At 42.5% G+C, this 26730-nt stretch overlaps 1 protein-coding gene and 1 non-coding gene across 4 annotated transcripts in view; one reads left to right on the top strand and one right to left on the bottom strand.

Moving 5' to 3' along the window:
• The window catches only part of PCSK6 (proprotein convertase subtilisin/kexin type 6), a 164843-nt gene that overhangs the window by 15162 nt on the left and 122951 nt on the right, over positions 1 to 26730 (top strand). The window lies entirely within an intron of this gene.
• LOC114812729 lies at positions 22469 to 22606 on the bottom strand. Its single transcript, XR_003760380.1, has one exon. It is a non-coding gene; the product is annotated as a small nucleolar RNA SNORA7 (small nucleolar RNA).

The following is a 26730-nucleotide window of genomic DNA, read 5'->3' as shown; positions in this document are numbered from 1 at the left end:
TAGAGCCGGAGAGAGACATTACTATAAATGATTTATAATATGTAATTCAAATCTTGTACATAAGTGCTGTGAGGTTGTGGGAGGGGCAAATATCTAATACCTAAAGGTCATGGATACAAGTGCAGAGATGATGCAGAAGGGAGAGGGAGCCAGGGAAAAGAGGGATTAATCGGGGAAGGCCTCTTGGAGGAGATGTGACCTCAATAAGGCTTTGAAGGTGGGGAGAGTAGTGTTCTGGCATTTATGGAGGGGGAGGGGGTTCCAGCCCAGGGGGAAGATGTGGGAAAGAAATCAATGGCAAGATAGATGAGACTGGCGCAGAGTGACTAAGCTGGCTATAGAGGAGTGAAGTGTGCAGGCTGGGCTGTTGTAGTAGGAGATCAGTGAGGTGATGTAGGATGGGGCCGAATTGTCCATTCCAAGCGCTCATTACAGTGCTCTGCACAGAGTAAGCTCTCAATAAATACAATTGAATGAATGAATGGGGGTGAGTGGAGTAAGTGCTTTAAAGGCAATGGTTAGGAATATCCATTTGATACAGAGCCATTGGAGGTTGTTGCGGTTCTAGCTATGGTCGTGGGTATGGCTGAATGGATTTATGAACTACCAACAGTCTATTTCCTATTGTGAGCACCCGAAGAATTATACAGTCTAATTCCCACCTGTATAATCTCTCCCAGAGTTTAGTTATTCTGCATACAGTAAATGCTTAATAAATACTATCATTTCTATTATCACCCTTGGGCCACACTGTGGTGCGGTGGGAAGATCATAGAACTGGAAGCCAGGAGAGCCGTCCTGTAATTCTGGCTCCACCACTTGCCTGCTGTGTGACCTTGGGCAAGTCACTTAACTTCTCTGTGCCTCCATTTCCTCATCTGTAAAATGAGGATTAAATAGCTGTTCCACCTCCTCCTGAGACTATGGGATAGGGACTGTGTCTGATCTGATTATATTTAATGCAGTGCTTAGCACATAACAAGTGCTTCACAATTGTTTTATAGTATTTGTTAAGTGCTCACCACATGCCAGGCATTGTAAAAAAAAGTGCTGGGATACATGCAAGCATATCAGGTTGGACACAGTCTATGTCCCACATGGGACTCAAGCGTGTTAATCTCTAATTTACAGATGAGGGAACTGAGACACTGAGAAATAAAGTGACTGTGCCCCAGGTCACACAGCAGACAAGTGATTAGAACCCAGATTCTCTGACTCCCAGGCCCACGCTCTGTGCACTAGACTTATTATTTTTTATTACTAGGTAGATGGATGCATTAGCTTTCATAACCGCTAAAATCCACCCTTTCCTCTCCATCCAAACTGTTACGATGTTAATACAATCACTTATCCCACCTGGATTACTGCATGCCTCCTTGCTGACCTCCCAGCCTCCTGTCACTCCCTACTCCAGTCCATACTTCACTCTGCTGCCTGGATCATTTTTCTACAAAAACAATAAGGACATGTCTCCCCACTCATCAGAAAACTCCAGTGGTTGCCCATCCAACTCTGCATCAAAAAAAAAAACTCCTCACCATTGGCTTTAAAGCACTCACCTTGCCCCCTCCTACCTCACCTCTCTACTTTCCTACTACAACCCAACCCAAACACTTTGCTCCTCTAATACTAACCTGCACACTGTGCCTCCATCTGAACTATTTCGCCACCGCCCTCTCTCCCACTTCCTTCCTCTGGTGTGGAATGTCCTCCCTCCTCAAATCTGACAGACAATTACTCTCCCTTCCTTCAAAGCCTTACTGAAGGCACATCGCCTCCAAGAGGCCTTCTCTGACTTAGCCCCTCTTTTCCTCTTCTCCCATACCTTTCTGCATCACCCTGACTTGCTCACTTTGTTCATCCCCCCCTTCCAGCCCCACAGCACTTATGTACAGATTTGTAATTTATTTATTTATATTATGTCTCCCCCTCCCCCAGCCCCTCTAGACTGTAAGCTCCTTGTAGGCAGGGAATGTGTCTGTCAATTGTTGTCTTGTACTCTCCCAAGCAGGTAATTCAGTGCTCTGCACACACTAATCACTCAGTAAATACAATTGAATGAATGAATTAATTAATTTTCAGCATCTGACACTTTTTTGGAAACTGCCTCTTGTTTTTTGGGATTTTTTTGTGGTATTTGTTAAATGCTTACTATTTGGCAGGCACTGTTCTAAGCGCTGCGGTAGATGTAGATACAAACTAATCAGGTTAGATACAGCCCATGTCCCACAGAAGGTGCACAGTTTTAATCCCTATTTTACAGATGAGGTAACTGAGACACAGAGCAGTTAAGCGACTTACCCAAGGTCTCCCAGCAGACTAGTGGCAGAGCCAGTATTAGAACCTAGATCATCCAGCTCCCAGACCCGTGCTCTATCCATTAGGCCATGCTGCATCTTGATATCTCAGTCTTTCCAGGGTTTGTGCTCATAGAGAACAATCCCATTTTTAATTCCCCAAATTACGCTGGTCTGTCTGCTGGAGCTGCCTCCTAAAAGACCTATTATCACACTGTCCAAGACTGCCCTTCATTTGGCTTTTAGACTGTTTGTTCTACCCTTCCAAGTCATCAATTACCAGTTTCTTGGGTATCATGCCGTCATCTGTTCTCATTTTCTGGCTCAATGAAGTTATGTCGCAGTGGGAATTACCTCAGTACTGGTGAATGGACTGCTTTCCTGTATTCTGTCATCTGGGGATTCTGCCTGGTCTTTTGATGTAGAGAAGGTGCAAAGGTTATGCCTTGGGAATTATGCTTTCTGTGGTAAATTCAGGCCTTTTGGGTTTGCTAGGCCTTGAGTTTAGCTGAAAGCTTAAGGCCTCATTGTCACCACAGTCTGTCAGTCTCCCAGAGGGTAGACTAACTGCCTTTTTCTCTGTCCATTCATGCATGGCTGGGTGGCATATTGCTTAGAAAAGTGGAACTCAGTTACAATTTCAAACTGGTGTGCCAAAGAGCATTTTCGGTTGTGTGTCGGATTTCCCTCAGCCTCACTGTTAGTCCATAAGTGTTGTGCCAACTCTGCAAAGTGGCATCTGCATGTTTGCTTGAATGTGCGCCTCCAGAAAATAGCACCTCCTGGATGACTGTCTCGAAGATTTTCAGTGATCATCATCACTGGCATTTATTGAGCCCTTACCACTCAAGCAATACTAAGTGTACTAAGCGCTTGGGAGAGTATAGTACAATCGAGTTGGCTGCCTGTTCCCTGCCCACAGTGAGCTAGCAGTCTAGAAGGGGAGACAGACATTAATATGAATAAATAATTTGTAACATAATTTAAAGATGATGCTTGTAATTATGGCCACTGGGCTAGTAGATTAAAAAAAATTGATACTGAAAATCTATGAATATTTTGATTTTGTACACCTTTTGTTCACAAATAAACTACCATCAGGGACATAGCTAACTCCTCTACTTCACCCTCATCCCCGCAGCACTGAACGTACATATCTAATAGCTGTATGTTATAATTATTCATTTCTAGTAATGGCTGTCTCCCCCTCCATACTGTAAGCTCATTGTGCACAGGAAACATGTCTACCTAATCTGTTGTACCATACTCTCCCATGTGCTTAATATAGTGCTCTGCACACAGTAAGCACTCAATAAATGGCATTTATGTTTTAAAATTTCCCCTTTGGATGTGTGAAAGTCATTGAAATCTTCATAGACTCCCATCTTTAGAAAATTCTTTTCATTACCCCCACAGAATGTTTTTGCAGAAATTAGTTCCTTCTCTGAAATTAGTCACCCAACTTGTCTGTATTTCATTCATCCAATCAATCAATCTAATCAGTCATTGATTGTCTACTTTGTGCAGAGCACTGTACTAAGCACTTGGGGAGAATACAATGCAACAAAGTTGGTAGGCGTGATCCCTGCCCACAAGGAGCTTGCAGTTCAAAGGGGAGACAGACATAACTCCATTGCCAAGAGTGGTCTTCCTCTTGCCAAGAAGTAAAAGGTCAAAGGACCGTAGTTCCTCTCTTAAGTACCTCCACTCAGCATCCAGAAGCTGTTTAAGGTGAAATCGAAGAAATACTCCAAGGACTTACTAAAAGAGAGTTTTGTAGTCATTGACTGATGCGGAACAGCAACAGATGAATCTCCATTTTAAGCTTTTTCAGAGATGAGCTGGCTTGAGGCGTGGAGATGAAGAGGTTGTGCACAGAGTCCTGGTGCTGAGGTTAATTAGAGTCTCTAACAGAGGACAGACCTATGGGCTGTAAACTCTTAGTACAGGGCTCTGCATGTAGTAAGCGCTCAGTAAATACCATTGACTGATTGATCAATTGTTCTGAGTTTGGATAGAGCAGCTTCTTTTAGCAATATTCTCTTGCACACAGTAGCATTCTCATCAGCAGTGTCATCTTGGGATAAGAAGAGCACTGAGAGAGAAAGTATTTTCATTTCACACATGAAGATTCAAGTGAAGTAGCCTGTCATTCAAACTGATTAAACAGGTTTGGGTAGATTTCTGTTTCCTTATGGCTACACCAAGCACAACAGCCAATTATTTGTTGAGTATCATTTCTGTCGCATGGCACAGGCAGAGCTCTCCAGACTTGCGGGATATGTAACACCAGCTGTGCAAATCCCATATTTTACAAAAAGCAGAGGAGAAGGTATGTGACTCCCACAAGAACGAGTTTCCTTGGCATTTGAAAAATCCCTGAATGGTGGTAACATATCATTGAAAGGCTTCATTGAGGAAGGAAATTTCCAGTCAAAACTTTGGGAGGGGAGTGGTTGTTTTGGCAAGAGGAAGGAGGCTACTCTTGGCAGTGGGCAGTATGGAATGCGGGAAGGAGAGGTCGGATGGTTAGCATCAGGGAAGAAACTGATTAGTGGAAAGGAGGCTGAACTTTCTGTAGGGATAAAGAAAAAAGACAATCAGGAGGTGAGATTTTATACCATTGTCAACAGCGTCGCTCACCTTCCAACCAAAACGTCTGAAAAAGGTCACAGAAATTAAATACAGGATTTGATTTCTGTGACAGGATAGATCTATTGGGAAGATCTAAATCCAAAGGATAATGAGGGATTTTTGAGCAAATATATGGAGACGTACGAGCGATTTAATGTAAGAGGATAGTAAATGATATCCTAGAGAAGCAACATTGCCTAGTAGAAAGAGCACAGTCCTGGGAGTCTGAGGTACCTGGCTTCTATAGCCAGCTCCTCTATTTGTCTGCTGTGTGACTTTGGACAAGTCACAACTTTGCTGTGTCTCAGTTTCCTCAACTGTAAAATAAGGTTTAAGACTGTGAACCCCCAGTGGGACAGGGACTGTGTCCAACCCAGTTATCTTGTATCTACACCAGTGCTTAAGTACAATCCCTGACACATAGTAAGCACTTAACAAATACCACAGTTATTATCCTAATAGCCCGAAAAAGTGGCTGTGCTTTCCTAAACACCAGGAAGTAATAGCAGGTGCAAGAGAGTTCAGTGCAAAGTTTACAGTGTGATGGTTATTACTCAAATAATATCTAATCATGCCTATCCATACCTGTGAAGACAATCAAAATAAGCTGCCTAAGAATTACACTCTAATTGGAGACCAGCCTATTCTCTAGCTCATTCTCCTTTCACTCCTTTCCTTCAGGGTTTCCTTAGTAACGCGATTGCTGTCATTATGGAATTTCTATGCTAAAAACTGATTCTCTTTATTGAATTGGAGAATCATCTACTATGCTATCTTTTCTAGAGGAGGAACAGCTGTTGCTTATATTATCTTATAGGTGGGTTTCCTCATCTGTAAACCTGTTCCTCATGGTTCCCAACTTGAACCCCAATACTGGTTACCATTTCAGTTGGCCACTCGTCTCTGCTGCTAGCTGATCGACTCAAATACGAATGCCCTCGTACGGGAGAACCCTTATAAGCACACAGGGAGAATCTTGGTTTTTAGAGCTCTGAGGTTCATAAGTTTTGCTTTATTTGTGATCACCACTGAGGTCACCTGCTTTATGACTCATGGTCTGAGCTGACCACAAAACCTGGAAGAGCAACAAATTCAGCCTTGTAAAATAGGATTAGGTACCTGTCACTACCCTGGGCTGTATCTTTTCAACTGAAACCATCAGAAGATTTTTTTTAATGGTATTTGTTACTTACTATGCGTCAGGCACTGTATGAAGCACTGGGGTACATCCAAGCTAATCAGGTTGGATTAGAATCTAATTAGCCAGTCTACAGTCTAGATTAGACTCTAGAGAGTAAGACTGTAGTCTCTGAATTAGACTCTAGACTGTAAACTCATTGTGGGCAGGGAACGTGACTGTTTATTGCTCTGCTGTACTCTCCCAAGCGCTTAGTGCAGGGCTCTGCAAACAGTATAAGTGCTCAATAAATATGATTGAATGAACAAATGACAGGTTCAACAGAGTCTATGTCCCACATGGGGTTCACAGTCTTCATCCCTGTTTAACAGATAAGGTGACTGAGGCACAGAGAAATGACGTGACTTGTCCAAGTTTCCACAGCAGACAAGTGGTTGAGCTGGAATTCGAATCCAGGTCCTTTGACTCCTAGTTCCGTGCTCTTCCCATTAAGCCATGGTGTTATTCTAGATTTCCATTCTTGTCTTAAATATTATTATTATTATCTTGCCTTAAACCATTATTATTATAAACAACATTTCTGAAAATTATATTTGCACAGCAGTGAACAATTATTGAAAACTGATAAAGGTATTAATAATAATAACAAAAATAATCATAATGATATTTGTTAAGCACTTAGTATGTGCCAGGCACTATTCTAAGCACAGGGGTAGATACAAGGTAATCAGGTTGTATTCTTTAGTGGCTGCTCATTTACAGATTCTGATTCTAATGTATCCATAGGACATAGAGAATGGGGAGATTATCAAATTAAAATAGAGAATTCTGCTAAAATAATACAGTAGCACCACACTTCTGGACCTAAAGAAAAGAAATAAAATGATCTTTAAACAATGTCATATGGAAAATGAATTAAAATAGGAGATGTGAGAAGAGGAAGATTTAAGAAAAAATGTAAAATATTTCATCATGGAAGGAAATGTTAAGCTGACTCAAGGGAAAACAAAGATAAAGATTACACTAATTATAGTATAAAGACAAGTAAATAAAATCACACTCTAATAAAATTCAGTAAGACTAAATACTTAACATACTTTAAAAAAGAGTTGACAAAATGAAATGTATTCTACATCATAGAAGATGTAAATAACCATAATGGTGTACCTGGTTTATTCAGGTAACATGAACTTTTTTTTTCAGTCTCTGCATATGCAATTCAGGAATTTTTAATTACTGAAAATCCAAACCTGAGGGATGGATTCCCAAATTCAGCAAGCGTTTGTTAAAAAGAACCCTAATGGTAGGTGAATGAGAACACCAGATGGCTAGTCAACCACCTTTGGTTCAAGCAATTATTTTTTTAACAGACCCACTCTGTACAAAGGAATAGCATGGACAGCTAAGGATAAAAATCTAAAAAGCCAAGGAAAGAAAAGAGATGCAATTCAAGAGGCCAAAAGAGGGAGGATTAAAAAAAAAGCCCAGGCACTTGAAAGTGTAGAGCTTGAAATTTTCAGATATTAAAGGATAAAGGGAACTGTTGCCTCAGTCTGAAAGGCAAAGCTAGTAACCCAGGATATTAGAAAAGACTTTCAGTGTGTTTTTTATTCTTATATTTATAAAAAAAGACCCACTGGGCTCTGAATATCAGAATAGGCAACAACTACATCATTAAGGAAAATGAATGTCCATTTCCCAACCTATATTCATCAATTGTGCGCCCTTCAAGGGACAGGTTCTGGGTCTAATTCCCTCTTGTGTCCTCCCTCCCAGCGCTTTAGTTCAGTGCTGTACACATAGTAGGTGCCTAATGATACTATTAGTACTATTGTTAACACTACTGAAATGGAAGAGCAAAAAGTCAAATGGAATGGGAAAACCTGAATGCTCTGATTTCATCTGTTCCTTTACTCTGTGCTTGAGGGAGGTGCTCTTTTTTGTCATAATAATTAATCATTATGGTACTTGTAAAGAACTTACTATGTTCTAAGTGCTGGGTTAGATATAGGTTAACTAGGTTGGACACGGTCCCTGTCCCACACAGAGCTCACAGTCTTAATCCCCATTTTATAGATGAGGTAACTGAGGCACAGAAAAGTTATGTAATAATAATGTTGGTATTTGTTAAACGCTTACTATGTGCAGAGCACTGTTCTAAGCACTGGGGTAGGCACAGGGGAATCAGGTTGTCCCACGTGGGGCTCACAGGCTTAATCCCCATTTTACAGATGAGGTAACTGAGGCCCAGAGAAGTTAAGTGACTTGTCCACAGTCACACAGCTGAGAAGTGGCAGAGCCAGGATTTGAACTCATGACCTCTGACTCCAAAGCCCGTGCTCTTTCCACTGAGCCACGCTGCTTATGTGACTTGCCCAAGGTCATACAGCAGATATGTGGTGGAACCAGGATTAAGCCATAGGTCCTTCTGACTTCCAGGCCCATGCTCGATCCACTAGGCCAAGGTACTTCTCCACGCGATTTGATATCTTCACTACTTTCTTGATTGCTCTAGCCAAATTCTGAAGATTGTCACACACTCAGAGTAATTAAGCATTATTTCCACCAGTTGTTTTTTTTTCCTTTTCGAGTTTTCTTTGTTCAGAGGGATTCTGTTTTATGACTTCACTCTAAGACTGTTAAACAACTTTTTCTATTGGGTGCTATGGTAAAAGATTGCGAAGGGTCCAATGTAACCCATTATCACTGCTGGGAAAATATTGCAAATACATATCCTATTGGTGTGGGATGCACAAGATCAAAATTATTCCATGCTAGAAAGCAGTTTAGTGGAAAGAGCGTGGGCTTGGGAGTCAGAGGATGTGGATTCTAATCCTGACTCTGCCACTTAATAATAATAATAACAATAATAATAATAGTAATAATGTTGGTATTCGTTAAGCGCTTACTCTGTGCAGAGCACTGTAGACACAGGGTAATCAGGTTGTCCCACATGAGGCTCACAGTCTTAATCCTCAGTTTACAGATGGAGTAACTGAGGCACAGAGAAGTTAAGTGACTTGCCTATAGTCACACAGCTGACAAGTGGCAGAGCCGGAATTCGAACACTTGACCTCTGACTCCCAAGCCTGTGCTCTTTCCACTGAGCCACACTGCTTCTCTAACTTGTCTGTTGTGTGATCTTGGGCAAGTCACTTAACTTCTCAGTGCTTCAGTTACCTCATCTGTAAAATGGGGATTAAGACCGTGAGCCCCACGTGAGACAACCTGATGACCTTGTATCTACCCCAGTGCTTGGCACATAGTAAGCACTTAACAAATACCATCCTTAAAACCCCTCCACGAATAGGTGACTCAGGATATTCGTTCCATGTTCATTTCAGAAGTGCCTTTTAGCAGGTACCTGGGTGTCTGAGCAGCCTTATTTAGGAACACACCACTCATTCTTGATTTGGGAAGATTTTAGATAGTAGAAAAACTGTCTGCTTGCCTCACCCAAATCAGAGCCTGCAACTGGCATCCTCCTACCATAAGAAGCAGCGTGGCTCAGTGGAAAAAGCACGGGCTTGAGAGTCAGAGGTCATGGGTTCTAATCCCTGCTCCACTACTTGTCAGCTATGTGACTTTGGGCAAGTCACTTAACTTCTCTATGCCTCAGTTCCCTCATCTGTAAAATGGGGATTAAGACTGTGGGACAACCTGATCAACTTATCTCCCCCCCATGCTTATAACAGTGCTTTGCACATAGGAAGTGCTTAATAAATACCATCATTATTATTATTATTAATAGAAAATTATTCCATTCAAGAGAAAGTAGTCCATTGTGTTCTGGGACATCAGGGTGCTCTGAGGTAATGGTAATAGCAGTTGTATGGAAATAATTACACTAGTCACACACTAGCTGTGTCACACATGGGGCTGACACTGAAGAAATGAGCAAAACAGCCATAAATTTCCTGATGCACAACTCATGGAAATAAGCTCTAGCTCTATATTTTCATCTGGATAAGAACTTTTAGGTAGATTTTCAGGAACTAACTTTGCAATTAGAAAATCATGGCTTAGTTCATTTTTCAGTTAATAATATTTATTGAGCAGCTCCCATGTGCTGAACACTCTACCAAGCCCTGGGGAGAATGCAATACAGTAGACATGGTCCCTGCGCTCAAGCAATTTAGAGGGAAAGACAGACACTAAAAAATTTACAGATAGGAAGAAAGGAAGTGAATATATAGATGAATGCTTAAGTAATAAGGAACTTACAAATGTACAACGTAAGACTGCGAGGACCTAAGGTGTGATTTGAGCAAAATGCTAGGGTGGTAGTTGGGAGCGAATGCCAGGGGAGACAGAGAGGGGTAAGATTTAAGAAGAGCTTTGAAAATGGATAGAACTGTGGTCTGACGGATATGAAGTGGATGAGAGCTCCAGGATGGAGGAAGGAAATCAAAGGTCATATAGTTTAAGTCTCCCAAGCTGCATCGACTTCCAAATCAATCAGTGGTATTTATTGAGCATTTCCTCTGTGCAGAGCACAGGGCTTCAAGCATTGTGCTTTTATCAGCCCCTTATTAAAGAAATCATAGAGAAAGATTTCTCAAGGATCTTGGGAGACTCATTGCAGTAGTGCCAACATCTGTAAAGCTGATGGTAATCGTGGATTTCAACCCGTGAGTTGGCAGTGTCATTACAGAAATGTGGGGACAAGTTGTCAAGCCCCTTGGAATTAGAAATTTCCAGAACAATGGTGTACTCCTGTTCAACGAGTGTGCCAAATATCATCTTGTAATCCCCAGTCCTTATTCCACTTGCCAAATTAGAGAAAGGCGTTGGGATCACATTGATTAAATCATCATCTGGCAGCAGCTGACAGCAACACGACACTGCAGATCTGTAATATATCCACATACTGGGATAATGATTGCTTGATCCTCTCCAAACTCTCACTTTGATAGAAGTAATACATAGAAAAAAGGCATCCACCATATAGGCGGCTCATTGTCAAGCAAGTGGCTGCGTGGCAAAATCACAGCAGTGCTAGTAGAGTAAGGATCATTCCTGCCAATACCGACATATGCACCGAATGGGTGACTCTCTGAAGACCCTCATGAGGAAGCTATCGAAATTGGTTTGATGAAAATGATTCAGGTCAAGAAACTACAGCAAGCATATGTAGTGAATCTAGTAAAAGAATCGTAATACTATTTTTAGATCCTCTTGATCCTAATGGAAAGGATGCCTAAGGAAACCTGTGGTTCAGTATGGAGACCAAACCAAGGAGCATAAGGTTCCATCATGGGATTGGACAGTTTAATAGGTCCAGGACTTTGAAGACCATCCAAGCTAATGACGTGGCGGGTGAGGGAAGGGAGAAGGTTGAAGAGCCAATGAAGACACACACATCACAGCACTAATGAAGAGTATTATAAAGAGTATTATTCTTTGCAGTTGCATCAAAGGCAAGGGAGGCATCCTACGGAGATGACAATAGCACTTAAATTACCATTTCCACTACTAAGGATAAGGCCTTTCAAAGAAAGCAGAGTACTGTAACATATAAAGAAATGGCCTACACTTCATTGTGATTGAGCTACGAAACCACAGTTGGCTTAAGTTGTATTTGGCAGAGGAGTCATGATCTTCATCTCCTCCAGGTATGGGGGAAATGGCAGGAATAGTATCAAGACCTCTATGCTGAATTCATCAAAGTATATTTGGCCCCACTAGTAGGTTTCAGTTCTACCAACTCAAATTTGACTGACTTAAGTGTACTAAAATAGTAAGGATACTCAGTGATGATATGTTTCATCAGTCAGAGTTCAAGGCTTCTTGTGTGACTTTTTTCCATCATCTATTAGTAAAGCACTAATTAGTAAAGCCACTCATTCAACGTACACTCCAAGTCATAGAAACTGATGTTAGAATATGCTGCCAAATCCTTTGGGAAATTCTTCAAATTCAGTGGGTTATAAGTACCCTCAAAAGACTGCAGTTAGTCAGTTATACAGCATTTATGCCCAAGAAAGCATGGTAAATGTTGAAAAACTGCTTTGCAGAATCTGCACAAGACCAAGTCCTGCTAACAAGACTGTAAGAGAATGAAACTAACTCTTCACAAATCCAGGGATTTTCACTGGCAAGTCAAAACTGGTGGCTGCCCCTGAATTTGGTTCCCTGAGAGATATCACACTGCCCAGCGATATCCACTTTACAGTGAAGGAAGGCCAGCATATCCTTTGTGGAAACTAATAATAATAATAGCATTTGTTACGTGCTATGTGCCAGGTACTGTACTAAAGGCTGGGGTGGATACAAGTAAATCTAGTTTGATGCAGTTCCTGCCCCATATGGGGCTCACAGTCTCAATCCCCATTTTACATACGATACAACTGAGGCACAGAGAAGCGAAGAGATATGCCCAAGGTCATAAACCCGACAAGTGATGAAGCTGGGATTGGAACCCATGACCTTCTGACTCCCAAGTCTGTCATCTGTCCACTATGCTACGGAAGCAGCATGGCCTCAAACTTGAGTCTACAGTGGGGTGATCTAGTCTAACCATCTATATACCTGTAGGTCTTAAATGTGCCGCAGATGTCATAATTTGGACTTTAGAGTACTTTCATCAGGGTGACCTTCAAGAGCCTTCCTTAACGTTTAATGTTAAAACGGGATCACCAGTTACAAGGTTTTGAAGTGTAGTGAGTGTTCAGAAGTAATGTTCGTTGCCGTGCAGATCTGCTAGACAGGACACGTGGAAAATGCGTGATAGAATACCTATAAACAGCAGCTTTATGGCAGGGTGGAGGGATGGACTGGGGGCCAGATGGACCAGAGCACAAGCATTACCTTAAATAGTATGGTAACAGATGTTGACTTCAGGTGGAGAAACGACAGCAAGTGAGCCTCTCTGCCTTACAGTGTCAGAAATGAGATTGTTGTTCCTTTGAGCAGTGGTTTCAGCCAGTAGGTGGAATCTACTGAGCAATTTCTGTGTGCAGAGCACAGTACTAAGCCTTTAGAACAGTATAAAATAGATGGTAGACATGATCCTTGCCCTTAAGGAGCTTAGCCCCTAAGAAGACAGAGTTGAAAACAGGCCCATATGTGGGAAGTGGAGACGTAACCATGATCCAGAGGGCAGCATTTCTGTGAGTGCGTATTGTACTTTCCCAAGTGCTTAGTACAGCACTCTGCACACAGTAAGTGCTCAATAAATATGATTGAATGAATGGGAGGGGACAGTGCCCTCAATCACAGACAGACTAAGCCCCACTTTTCCTCATCTCCCACTCCTTTCTGGGTCACCCTGACTTGCTCCCTTTTCTCTCCCCCCACTCCCAGCCCCACAGCACTTATGTATATATCTGTAATTTTATTTATTTGTATTAATGTTTATTTATCTGTCTCCCCGCCCCTAGATTGTGAACCACTGGGCAGGGATTGTTTCTCTTTATTGCTGTATTGTACTTTCCCCAGCACTTAGTACAGTGCTCTGCACATAGTAAGTGCTTGATAAATACGGTTGAATGAATGAATTTCCAGGGCCAAAGAGGCTGATCCTCTGTGGTGCCTTCACTTTTGAATTCAAACAGCCACTGTTTATTCAAGAATATAGTTCAAGTTATTTCTCAGCTGTTAGCTTCTGGTTCTGAGGATGACTGAGTTAACTAGTCCTAGGGCAAAATCGTAACCCTCTTGCTTGGGCAACTGCATATATCCTTATTTAACAACTACATTGGCCTCCACTCTTTGCCATTCCCTCTCCATCCCTCCAGGCTCCTATCACCTTCTGCCTTCAGGACATCTCCACCTGGATGTCCGCCCGCCACCTAAAACTCAACATGTTCAAGACAGAGCTCCTTAATCTTTCCTCCCAAACCCTGTCCTCTCCCTGACTTTCCCGTCTCTACCCACAGCACTACCATCCTTGCTGTCTCACAGGCCCGCAACCTTGGTATCATCTGCTCTCTCATTCACTCCACACATCCAATCTGTCACCAAAACCTGCCAGTCTCACCTTCACAACATCACCAAGATCCGCCCTTTCCTCTCCATCCAAACTGCTACCTTGCTGGTACAATCTCTCATAATATCCTGTTTGGATTGTTGCATCAGACTCCTCTCTGATCTCCCATTCTCCTGTTTCTCCCTGCTTCAGTCTAAACTTCACTCTGCTGCCCAGATTATCTTTCTAAAGAAATGCTCTGGGCATGTCACTCCCCTCCTCAAAAACCTCCAGTGTTTGCCTATCAACCTTTGCATGAAACAAAAACTCCTCACTCTTGGCTTTAAAGCTGTCCATCACCTTGCCCCCTCCTACCTCACCTCTCTTCTCTCCTTCTACAGCCCACCCCGTACACTCCGCTCCTCTGCCGCTAACCTCCGCTCTGTGTTCTCGCCTGTCCTGTCGTCGACCCCAGACCCACATCCTCCCGTTGTCCTGGAATGCCCTCCCTCCTCGCCAAACTAACTCTCTTCCCCTCTTCAAAGCCCTACTGAGAGCTCACCTCCTCCAGGAGGCCTTCCCAGACTGAGCCCTCCCTTTCCCTCTGTCCCTCCTCCCCTCTCCATTCTCCCTACTCCTTCCCTCTGCTCTACCCCCTTCCCCTCCCCACAGCACTTGTGTATATTTGTATATATTATGTATTTCTCTGTTTAATTCATAATGTGTATCTATCTGATTCTATTTACCTATTCTGATGGCTTTGTTGCCTCTCTACTTGTTTTTGTTTTGCTGTCTCCCCCTTTTAGACTGTGAGCCCACTTTGGGCAGGGATTGTCTCTATCTGTTGCCGAATTGTACGTCCCAAGCGCTTAGTACAGTGCTCTGCACACAGTAAGTGCTCAATAACTATGATTGAATGAATGAATGAGGAGATGTCCACAAAAGTTTACCCTGGAAACCTGTCCTGCTCTGGTGATTTGTAGATCTCCTGAAATGACAGCAGAGACTCTAGGAACCAGGAAAACAGAAGATTCCTTTCTCTTCTGTTTCCCTCCAAAACCACCCATAAGAGTACATGCATGCACACACATGCAAAGTATTCTTCGTGACCACAAGATTATTTTGATCTGCTAGGACTTGAGGGTGCAGACAGTTAGATGGATGATAAGCCGAATCTGTCCTGTCTCACGTGCTCTGAGATGACTAGATAAGGGTTCCCTATTACCAGTCTTGAATTCTTGAAGAATCACACTAGACTTCAGATTGCACCTCCACAAGGACTGAGCGAAGATTGTAGTCATAGCTGACCCTGCCATAGTGGGCCATTTGGCCTGCTGGGAATTTGGCGGGAGGGAGAAGAGAGGGCGGTCCCTGAGGGTGAAAGCTGGTGGTGTATTGCCAGTATTTAGGTGGAAGAAAGATCTCCTAGCCAGTTGCCCAAACTTATGACAGGCTGTCCAGGCCTCAATCACTGAGCTAAATATGAAAATTCCCATATTAGGCTGGATAGTTGGCAATTCCACTCTGAGAAGCAGTAAGGCCTACTGGAAAGAGTGCAGGCCTGGGAATCAGAAGGACCTGGGTTCTAATTCTGACTCTGCCAATTGCTTGCTGTGCAACCACAGGCAAGTCACTTAAATTCTCTGCTCCTCGGCTTTCTCAACTGTAAAATGGGGATTAAATTCCTGTTCTCCATCCTACTTGGACTGCGAGCCCCAAGCGGCACAAGGGACTGTGTCCGATGTAATTAACTTGTATCTACCTTAGTGTTTGACACAGAGTAAGCACTTAACAAATACAGTACAAAACAAACAAGTAACAAAAAAAACCCCAGTAAACTGTGTGCCCCCCTCCCCATGATTACCAACAAATGGCTCATTGAAGTGGCCAGAAATACATCCTTCACCAAAGAAGTATCACTGAGGTGGACAGAAAGCCACAGAAAACGCTAATCTGAAATTAGAGATTGTTTCTTCACCTAATAGAGTAACATAACTTTTAAACCCAGATGAACACAATTATAGAGTTTTCAGGGCACCATCCTGAGTTACCAATGAGCAGTGTTACTGTGAATAGAGGGCAACTTTGGGGAAATTAAGTATCCAAATAAGACCCTCGAGGACAAGGATCGTGCCTACTTAGTCTGTTGTTCTCTTCCAAGGGTTAGTAAGTGCTCTGCACAGAGTAAGCACTCAATTCTTACTTTTGATTGTTTTGAGGGCCAAATCAGCAAGCGGCAGCAGAAATAAGCTTTAATTCAGGAAAAGCTGAAGCAGTGCACAGGGTTACATTCCTCAGGCAGCAGTGCAATTCATCATAGAACTCATTAACCAAAGTGAGGGATCATAAAATGTCTGAGGTCCCTATTCACCATAGAAAAAGGAATCCCAGTGGGTGGGGACCTTGGGAGAGATTATGTCTGCCAGGGACTTTGAGAACAATTTCATCAGAGCCCATCACATTATAGGAGGAGCTGGAGCAATTTCTGGTTCTCAGGTTCTGTGTGCTCTCAGAGAGCAGAACGACATAGAGTCATTTCCAAAATAATGCAAGGATTATCTACACTTAGGTAGCATGTAAGAAAATGTAGAAAGACTGAAAGAAATGAAGGAAAAATGAAGGACGAGGGCAAATATTTGAATATAGGTTTGAGAATAAACTTAGTCTTTCAACTATGTCCATGTATGAGTAATAGTGTTTCAATAAATAAGAAATGGGCAGGATTAAAAGTCATTAGAGACAAATGCAGGGAAAACTCATTCTAAGAAGCTTGTATTAAAATCCTTATACGGAGCCCCAGAAAAATGACTAAAGATGATGGTGCAAGATTTTTTTTAATGTTAAGGTAATTTTTCAAGTACTTTTCACTGGAAGTACTTACTCTAAACTGTAAACTTCCTCCTCTAGACTAAACTCCTCGTGGACAGGGTACATGTCTACCAACTCTTATATTGTACTCTTCCTAGTGCTTAGCACATGATAAGAGCTCAATAGAAATGACTGAGGAATGGTCAGTTACATAAGGTTTCTGAAAACCTAATTAGGAGACTAGGTTAGTTGAAATAATCCAGGAGCTGGAACTGATAAACCTTGGACTGAAATATAGCCTTTGATATGTACAAGAACAGAGTATTCATTTGGGGGTTTTTTCACACTCATTGGATTCTGAATCTTTTTTTTTTTTATGTTTGAGGTGGGTGTTACTGGTACTGGACGGGCTACCTGATGAGGTAATCTGGATGTTGTTTTGACATGCGTCCATCTTTTGTGGAGGTTATGACAAATACAGTAGTCACCCATGTTAACTAGGCAATATAAAAATCACAGCATTCCATTATCTAAAAATGGAACTTTGAGTTCTTTTTTTTTTTAACTGTGGGGAAGGGATACAAGGGGCTGGCAAATTAAGTTTTCAGGTAATTGTTGTCTTGGTATTCATTAAGTGCCCACTGGGTGCAAAGCACTGTACTAAGTGCTTGAGAAAATCCAACAGAAAGAAGCGACATGTAATAATAGTAATGTTGGTATTTGTTAAGCACTTACTATGTACCAAGCACTGTTCTAAGCACTGGGGCAGATACGAGGTAGTCAGGTTGTCCCACGTAGGGCTCACAGCCTTCATCCCCATTTTACAGAAGAGGTAACTGAGAAACAGAGAAGGTCACACAGCTGGCAAGGGGCAGAGCTGGGATTAGAACCTCTAACTTCCAAGCCCGTGCTCTTTCCACTAAGCCATCCTGCTTCCCCCGGGTCCACAGTGTTGCTAACAGACACAACAGCTAGTATACAGTCTGAGAACACACTGGAAATGTGTCTCTTCAGGCAAATGACATGACATTTTGAAAAACAAAGTTAAAGGCATTTTAGAAGATCCTTGCATAATAAAAGGAGGATAGGCAACAGGTTGTTGTTTTAATCACATTAAGACCCTGTTCTCATCGGGGCCACTAGGTTGGGTTTGCGGAGACAAGGCGACAGGTCCCTGGGATAGATTCCTTGGGCGTGCTTCTGGATTGGCATGGGGGATGGCACCATCCGTTAACTGATGCCTGGGGGGATTCTGAGGACTGACCTGAGATACCCAGGCTAATGACAGGATGTGGGAGACCAGGACTGTGGGGGGATGGGAAAGCAATCTGATATCAATTAGGTCACCATGCTGACAGGAGGGTTAGAGGGGAAGGAGGCTAGTAGGGTGTGTCTCTACTGCGTTACGAACACACACTGTTTGGGTGTCAGACTCACCCAATAGATCATTGTGAATACAGCTGAGCTTTCCCTCAAATTTCACGTAAGAAAAATCTGCAGGTCTTTTTTGAGAGAACCTTCTTTCCTTTCCTTTCCATTTCTGTTGCTACTCTTTTGGGGGTGCTTAAAACCAAAATATCTCATTTGCCAACCATTGGACTAGATTTCACTTCCTCCTTTCTTTACCTCTTATACCTTCGCTAGGCAAACCGCTTTGAGTCCGACACTATAGGATGGTGTAAAAGCACCTACCTGATGTAGAGCAGAGCATAGTGGATAGAGCCCGGGCCTGGGAGTCAGAAGGTCATGGCTTCTAATCCCGGCTCTGCCACTCATCTTCTGTGGGCCTTAGGTGAGTCACTTAACTTCTCTGTGCCATTGGTACCTCATCTGTAAAATGGAGATTAAGACTGTGAGCCCCTTGTGGCACAGGGACTGTGTCCAACCCGATTTGCTTGCAGTGCTTAATGTAGTGCCTGGCACATATTAAGTGCTTAAAAAACACCACAGTTATTATTTCTCTTTTCTCCCTCACTTGCTCCCTCTTACTGAGACTTTGAGAGATTTACAGTACTGAAGAAGTTTCACCTTTCTCCTCCTTCAAAAGACAAAACCTCTATAGTAACTCATTTTTCTGTGCATCAAGCAGAAACTCCTGGCCGTTGGTTTTTAAGACTCCCAATCAGCTCTCTCCCCACTACTTATCCTCACGCCTCTCCTACTACATTCCAACCTGCATGTTCTCTTACTCTCCAGCCAAACTACTCGCTGTGCCTCGTTCTCCTCTCTCCCACTGCTGATCTCTTGCTCAAACCCTCCCTTCTGCCAGAAACTCCCTCCCTTTTCACATGTGGCAGACCAGGGTTTTCACCATCCATATGCCTGTCTGAAACATCTACTCCAGAGGCCTTCCCTGATTAAATTCTCACTTTATATCCCTGCACATGCCCCTTCAGCACTTCTGTGACACCTAAAGATTATATTATGATATGATATTTGTTAGCGCTTACTATGAGCCAAGCACTGTACTAAGCCCTGGGGTAGATACAAGATATTGATTTGACACAGTTCCTGTCCCATATGGGACTCAGTTTGAAATAGGAGGTAGTAGGATTGAATCCCCATTTTGTAGATGAGATTTGAGTAGTAACATGTCACTGCAGCAGTTAGTATGCGTATCTTTTTACCCTATTGCCGTGATTTATCTTAGAGTCTTTTTCCCTTGCTAGATTGCAAGATTCTTGAAAACAGAGATCATGTCAACTCTTTCTCTTGTACTCTCCCAAGGGCTTATTACAATGCTCTGCACACACTAACCCCTCAATAGGTGCTATTGATTGACTAGATGTATTTTTTTAAAATCTAAAATAGGTTTGTGCCCAGTATAGCCACACTCACAGATCAGAAACTGGTAGTTTCTGTATATGTTTTTGTTTTGTATAGTAGTTTTGTATAACAAAAGTGATCGGGTGGAACTTTGTCCTCACTCCAACCAAAGGAGGAACTGGTTGATTTGAGGGAGGACTGAAGTTCAAAATGACCATTACAGTTCCTCTGGCGTTGATATGAATGGAAGCACACAATTGTCTGCATGTAAACACAAGAGATCTATCTATTTAAGATTTTGCCTTTCTCCCGGGTCATTGTCATTACCAAGGTAAACCAATCTTGTGAGTAGGGTAAAGGAGAGTGGGCAGGGGGAGAATATGATAATCTTCTTTGCAGTAAGTGATCCCTCTGAGTTTATATTTCTGAGTGTAGATCTTGTACCTAAGAAGCAGCTTGCTCCAGGTGATTGTAGTGTGAAAGGATGTCTTAAATAATTTTTTGACAAATACTTGTTAAGCATTTACTGTGTGCCAAGCACTGAAGTAAAGGCTGGGGTAGATATAAGATCACTGGGTAGAACACAGTCCCTGTCCCACATGGGTGTGAGTCTAAGTAGGGGAAAGAAGAATTTAATCCCCACTTTATAGATAACTGTGGCCCAGATAAGTTAGTGACTTGCCCAAGGACATCCATCAGGCAGTTAGCAGAGCTGGGATTAGAACCCAGGTCCTCCGACTCCCAGGCAGATGCTCTTTCCGTTAGGCTGTACTGCTTCTATGGGTCACGTCGTTTCTACTTAGAGATTCCATCTTTTCTAAAAAATGCTCATGCCAGAGCTCAAGTTGCAAACTGAGATGTATACTGCCTTGTAATGAAGGGATGGGTGTCCTCCTTCAAATTTCATTTCGGTGAAATCATAACAGATGTCCCATCACTTAGCTTTTTTATTTTTAATTATTGGCATAGTGTTGGATCTTAGATTCAAAATGTCGTCTCTTTCGTCTCCCTCTACCAGCTACATCTGCATTTAATTAGAGTTCCTTAAGTGAATATATGTATGTATTCATACAGAGTTGATTTGAGTTTATATTTTTCTTTCCTTTGTTTTTAACCGAAAGACATGTCGGACCTTCATGGCAGCGATGGTTAGGTACGTGTGACTGAGCTTTTGCATAGATAGCAGTGGATAACAGGCTGGGTCTCTTCTGTATCTCTCCAAGAAACCAAATTTCTCCTTCATCATGACAGAGAGAGGAAAGAACCTCCCAAGACAGGTAGACAGCGGTCATTTTGCTTATTGTACCAACCATTCTCATTCTCATACAGTTAGTGTATGTCGGTGCGAGTGTCAAGTGTTCTCCAGTGACTTCTTCAGGGTGTTAACTGTCTTCTACTTGGCTTCTCAGTTCCCCTACGGGGAAACCACGTAATAGAAGAGGTCATAGGAGGGGAAATTATCTTGAGCCAAGTCTGTAATTACAGTTGGGCCCTGGATGACAAGCATTGTTCCTCTTCCACCCTCTGTTCAATGATGGTTATCTGCAGTTTCTGCAGATACTCTGGGATTTTCAAAACACATACCCACACACATGCCCCTACAATGATGAATAAATTTAATGTTCAGCTAGTCCCATTAACATATTCAAACCACTAAGAGAAAACCCTAAACAGGTCAGATTTAGGGGACCTGCCTGTCTGGAGTCTTTCCTGGCCTGTGCCTGACAGGTCTGGCCCTCCCAAATCCCATATATTTTTAAGATTTGAAACCGCGGTTCAACCAAAACTTTTGTGACTAAGCAGACCCCATCAGCGAGGGCAGCCCAGCACGACCCAGGCTCAGTCACTTCAACAGCACCTCAGGGAAATCGTGCTTAAATGTTCTCCCTTATTTCCTGCTGTGCTCGTAGTCCCCCTTTTCCTCCTCCCTGTGGCTTATGTGTGCCGAGCTCTCAGAAAACAGGAGTGAGTGTTGGAGGGGAGAGGGATGGTTTTACAAGTCCACCAAATTTAAGAGATGTGGTTGGACCCAACTCGCAGGCCTGGGTCAAATCTGGCCCATGCAAGAGAACACAATGTAAAAGAAACCCCAGGTGTTAGGGATAGGAGCCGCAGCTCAGAAGGAATGGCGATTACAACTTGTAAACCTAGAAGCTTGTTATGGGCAGGGAAGGAGTCTGTCAATTCTGTCGTATTGTACTCTTCCAAGCGCCTAGTATATGGCTCTGCACACAGTAAGGACTCAATAAATATCAATGATTGATTGAATTTGACAGCTAATTCTTTTGCAACTCTACTTGGTGAGTGATGAGAGTTAGGAAATTTTATTTTTAAACTAAATGACCTTTGGCTGTTTTATGGCTTGGTTTGTACCATAATTTTGGTCATCAAAAGTCTAGTTAAAAACTTTTGAACGTGGATAGATATAGGCACCTTTTGTGGCTGGGCATTTAATAAACAGTTACTTGAATGTGGTATTCCCTTTTTGAAAGAGATTGATTTACATATATTTAGGATTAGTGGTTCAAGGCATTCAATTAAACTATGCTTCAAAGTAAGTCTGTATCAATAGTTTTATCTGGTACCATTCCTAATAGTTATTCTATTAAGTCCACGGTTAAGGAATGTTTTAGTTCAAATACTTTTGAGTTTTCCTAATCAATCAGTCCATCAGTGGTATTTCTCATATCTTGTCTTATGCTGTTGAGTCATCTCCAATCCATAGTGACTCTATGGACGCATCTCTTCCGGGACTCCCCACTCTCCATCTGCAATCGTTCTGGTAGCGTATTCATAGAGTTTTCCTGGTAAAAATATGGAAGTGGTTTTATCACTGCCTCACTTGTAATAAATTTGAGTCTCTGCCCTTGACTCTCTCCCATGCCACTGCTGCCCAGCACAGGTAAGTGGGTTTTTACACGTAGCAGATTGCCTTCCACTTGCTAGCCACTGCCCAAGCTAGGAATGGAATGGATATGCCTCTCCTTGATTCTCCCTCCTATAGCCGAGACTGATGGAGTACTGGAAACTCTCCAGGTGCCATCCTGAGAGGGTACAATGGTATTTATTGAGTGCTTATTGTGTGCAGAGCACTGTACTAAGCTCTTGGGTGAGTACAACAGAGTTGGTTTACCTTTAAATTATATGTTATAGATTATTTATATTATGTCCGTCTCCCCCTCTACACAGTAAGCTCTTTGTGGGCAGGGAACGTGTCTAACTCGGCTGTATTGTACTCTTCCAAATGCTTAGTAGAGTGCTCTGCACTTAGTAAGTGCTCAATAAATACCGTTGATTGACAGATACGTTCCCTGCCCACAACGACTTTATGATCAACAATCCAACTTTCCTGTTTCAAACTTCAAGTATTCTTTTTATAGAGAAAATAAATGGTTTGTTTAGGCTGTGTTTTATTTATTTCTAAGCATAAATTTAGGAACAATTATTACAAAGCCAGGAGTTTAACTCTCAGAAGGCATATATTAATATTTGGAGTTTATTTTTGCATTAGTTGTTTGCAGTGTGACCTTGGGTAAGTCCACTTAACTTCTCTAGGCCTCAGTTATCTCATCTGTAAAATGAGGGTTAAGACTGAGGCTCATGTGATGCGTGGAATGGGTCCAACTTGATTATCTTGAATCAACCCTAGGACTTAGTAAAGTGCTCAACTACAGTTTCCTCTAGACTATAAGCTCCTGTGCAGGGAATGTTTCTACCAACTCTGTTATATTGTACTCTCCCAAGTGCTTAGTACAGTGTTCTGTACACAGTAAGTGCTCAATAAATACAACTGATTGATTAGTTCAAGAACATGACTGTCCAGGACATCAATCCCTAATTTATCAACACTGGAGGGTCTCTTGTACTTTCATGAATTCCTTCCAAAGATGCTGTTTGGACCTGGATTTTCCTTGCTGATGGGCCCCCAAAGTAAATAAATAAATTTGAATGTGTAAAATTTCCATGGGGCTTTGATCCTCTACGGTGGTCAGTGGAAGCTCTTTCCCTGATTTCTTTCCCCTTTAAATGTGTTCAGTGGTAACTTGACCAGTCATCTTCCAAGGAGAAGTAATCACACGTTGAAGGGTTTTTTTCCCTTGGGAAAATGTGTGGCACCATGTGGCACCATGGGAATTTTTGCTTAAAAAATGACACGGGGTTCCCTTCTCCCTACCTCAACTTTTCCTTTCCCTCCTCTTCTTTACTCATTAGCTCACTTCTTCATCTCCCTTCTCTCCTCTGCCTCCTTCCCTCATTTCCCAGTGCCTATTTACTCAGTGGTTAGAACAGACTGGGTGGAGCTCTCACTGAGGCATAGAACTATCTGAGTTGTGGCACATATGACTATCTTGGCCACTTGCTGAGACTTGAAGTCCCGGACTAGTGTATGGGGGCTTTCATGGGTGAAGAATTCTTCATAGTATTCTATTCTTCCTCCTTCTGGCCTGAAATTTCCTCCCCCTTCATAGCTGACAGACCACCACTCTCCCCATTTTTAAAACTTTACTAAAGTCATATCTCCTCCAAGAGGGCTTTCCTGAGTTTCCCCTCATTTTCCCACCCTATTTGCCTCGCCCTCTATGTCATCACCTATACACCTGTACCTGTTAAGCACTTGATACTCATTCCACCCCTAGTCTCACAGCATTTATGTGCCTATCCTTCTACTCTGTCATTTCCCCATATGTTCCAAGCACAGTACTAAGCACTGGGGTAGATAACAAGATAATCGGGCCCCACATGGGGCTCACAGTCTACGTAGTAGAGAGACCAGGTATTGAAATCTCATTTTGCACGTAAGGGAACAAACAGAGTTCTCAGAGAAGTTAAGTGACTTGACCAAGGTCACACAGCAGTTGTGTGTTGGAGCCGGGGTTAGAATCCAGGTCCTCTGAGTCATTCATTCTTCAATCATATTTATTGAGCGCTTGCTGTGTGCCGAGCACTCCCAGGCCCATGCTCCTTTCACTAGGCCATGCTGGTTCCCCCCGATTAGACTGTGAGCCCGTCATTGGTCAGGGATTGTCTCTATCTGCTGCCGAATTGTACATTCCAAATGCGTAGTACAGTGCTCTGAACATAGTAAGCGTTCAATAAATGCTATTGAATGAATACAACTATACCGTATTATACTCTCCCAAACACATAGTGTGGTACTCTCCACATGGTAAATGCTTTTGGAGAAATACTTTCAGATACTTTCTGGTGTTTGTTCAGAAACTGAGGTGGTCGGAGAACTTAGAAACAGAAAAGACTTTCTTTGGAGTCCACTATAATGCGAGGTGCCTGGGGTTCCAAAATCGGAATTGTAATATTTGTTAGTTATGGTATATAACAGTGCTTACTACGTGTGAAGAATTGTACTAAGGGCTGGGGTAAATAAAAAATAAACAAAGAAGTTTGCCCTAGTGGAAAGAGCACGGGCCTGGGAGTCGGAGGATCTGGGTTCTAATCCTGGTTCCGCCTCTTGCCTGTTTATGACCTTGGGTAAATAACTTCTCTTTACCTCAATTTCTTCATTTCTAAAATGGGGATTCAATTCCCCTTCTGCCTCCTCCTTAGACCGTGAGCCCCCTGTGGGTCAGGGATTGTGTCAGACCTGATTAACTTGTATCTACCCCAGCACTTAGAAAAATGCTTGACATAGATAAAGCGCTTAGCAAATGCCATTAAAAAAAATTAGATATGGTCCCCTTTTCACAAGGGGGCTCACAGTCAAAAGGGGAGAGGACAGACACATTGAAAAGAGAAGTAAAGTACAGATGACAAAGTCCAGGCAGTAGAAATAAACAGAAAATAAAAACGAACAATCAAGCATAAAGGGCAAGAGTTCATGATATAAGAGGGGCTAATGAAAGGCAGCAGATCATGAGGTCTGGGGACCACCGGGAATTAGGGACAAGAAACCAAAAGGGCCTGGTGTTAAAATGGCTGCCTCATAGCAGATTTCACTACAGTGGAGAAAAGAACCATGCCATTTTTTTCAAATAGCTAAAGGGAATAGCAGCATGGCCCAGTGGAAAGAGCATGGGCCTGGGAGTTAAAAGACCAGGAATCTAATCCCAGCTCTGTCACATGCCTGCCATGTGACCTTGAGCAAGTCACTCAACTTCCCTGTGCCTCAGATTCCTCATCTGAATAAATGGGGCTAAGAAATCTGTTCGCCCTCCCCGGTAGTCTGTGAGACCAAGTGAGACAGGGACTGTGTGTGATCTGCTTATATTGTATCTAGTTCAGTGCTTGGCACACAGTAGGCACTTAAATACGCAAAATGTAGCCAAACCAGGTAGATTATGTGGGGGTGGTCATGGGGAAGGTGAGGAAGAGAGTTGTACAGTATAGGTAACATATCTGTCAAGTTATGTTTATTTTAGCAATATAATGGGGCTGCTTGTATGCAACTGTGAAACTGGAAGCAGTTTATTTTTTTAAGGTTTTTTTTCTCTTCATAAAACAAAATGACCTTTCACCTCCCCTCCAGGCTTCCTTAATTTTAAATGCTGTTCAACGCAAATACTGACTAAATATAGACCCGGTTTCCCCTTTTATTTATAACTTTCTCCCAGACTGAAGTCGCCAGGGTGAGCCGGAATTAATTTTGTGTGTACGTTTTTATAGACTCTCATTAGTTCTGTTTTCCTTAAGCAAGTGGGCTGTGATCAATAATGTTACATAACTATAGTCAAATCCTGTGACTTCTAGACACAGGCTCTTCCAAGAGAGTCAAGTCCAGCCAAAGACGATGACCTTGAAGATGCCCTTGAACACAAACACTCTGCAGCTGCTGAGCTAGTTTTGTCTCTGAACATCTGCTTTGCAGCCAAGGGGAGTCTTTGTGAGTGATAAAGTGAATAACTTTTTTGCAACGTCAGAACACGCATCTATGATCATCCATTCCTGAGACCTTGAAGTGGGACATTTTATGGCTGTTCAGTGACTGTTCTCCAAGCAGAATCTAGCTTTGTCGGATGAACTAAGTATGGCATTTTTGCTGACTCTAAACTCACTCCCAGCAGCCCACCACTACCCTCCCCGGCCACGCTCCAAAACTGCTTAGGTTTAGGCTTGAAAAATTGCATCGGTCCCTGAACCCAGGTCACTTAGCGAACTCTCCAAATTAGGGCAGTGGAAAAATCTGTTGCCATTTAGGTTGGATTGGAGCATACAGTGAGTTTACC

This window comes from Ornithorhynchus anatinus, chromosome 5 (assembly GCF_004115215.2).
Source record: "Ornithorhynchus anatinus isolate Pmale09 chromosome 5, mOrnAna1.pri.v4, whole genome shotgun sequence".
Taxonomy (NCBI): Eukaryota; Metazoa; Chordata; class Mammalia; order Monotremata; family Ornithorhynchidae; genus Ornithorhynchus; species Ornithorhynchus anatinus.
Note: the sequence above shows the minus strand (reverse complement) of the source record. Positions and strands in the feature narration are given on the sequence as shown.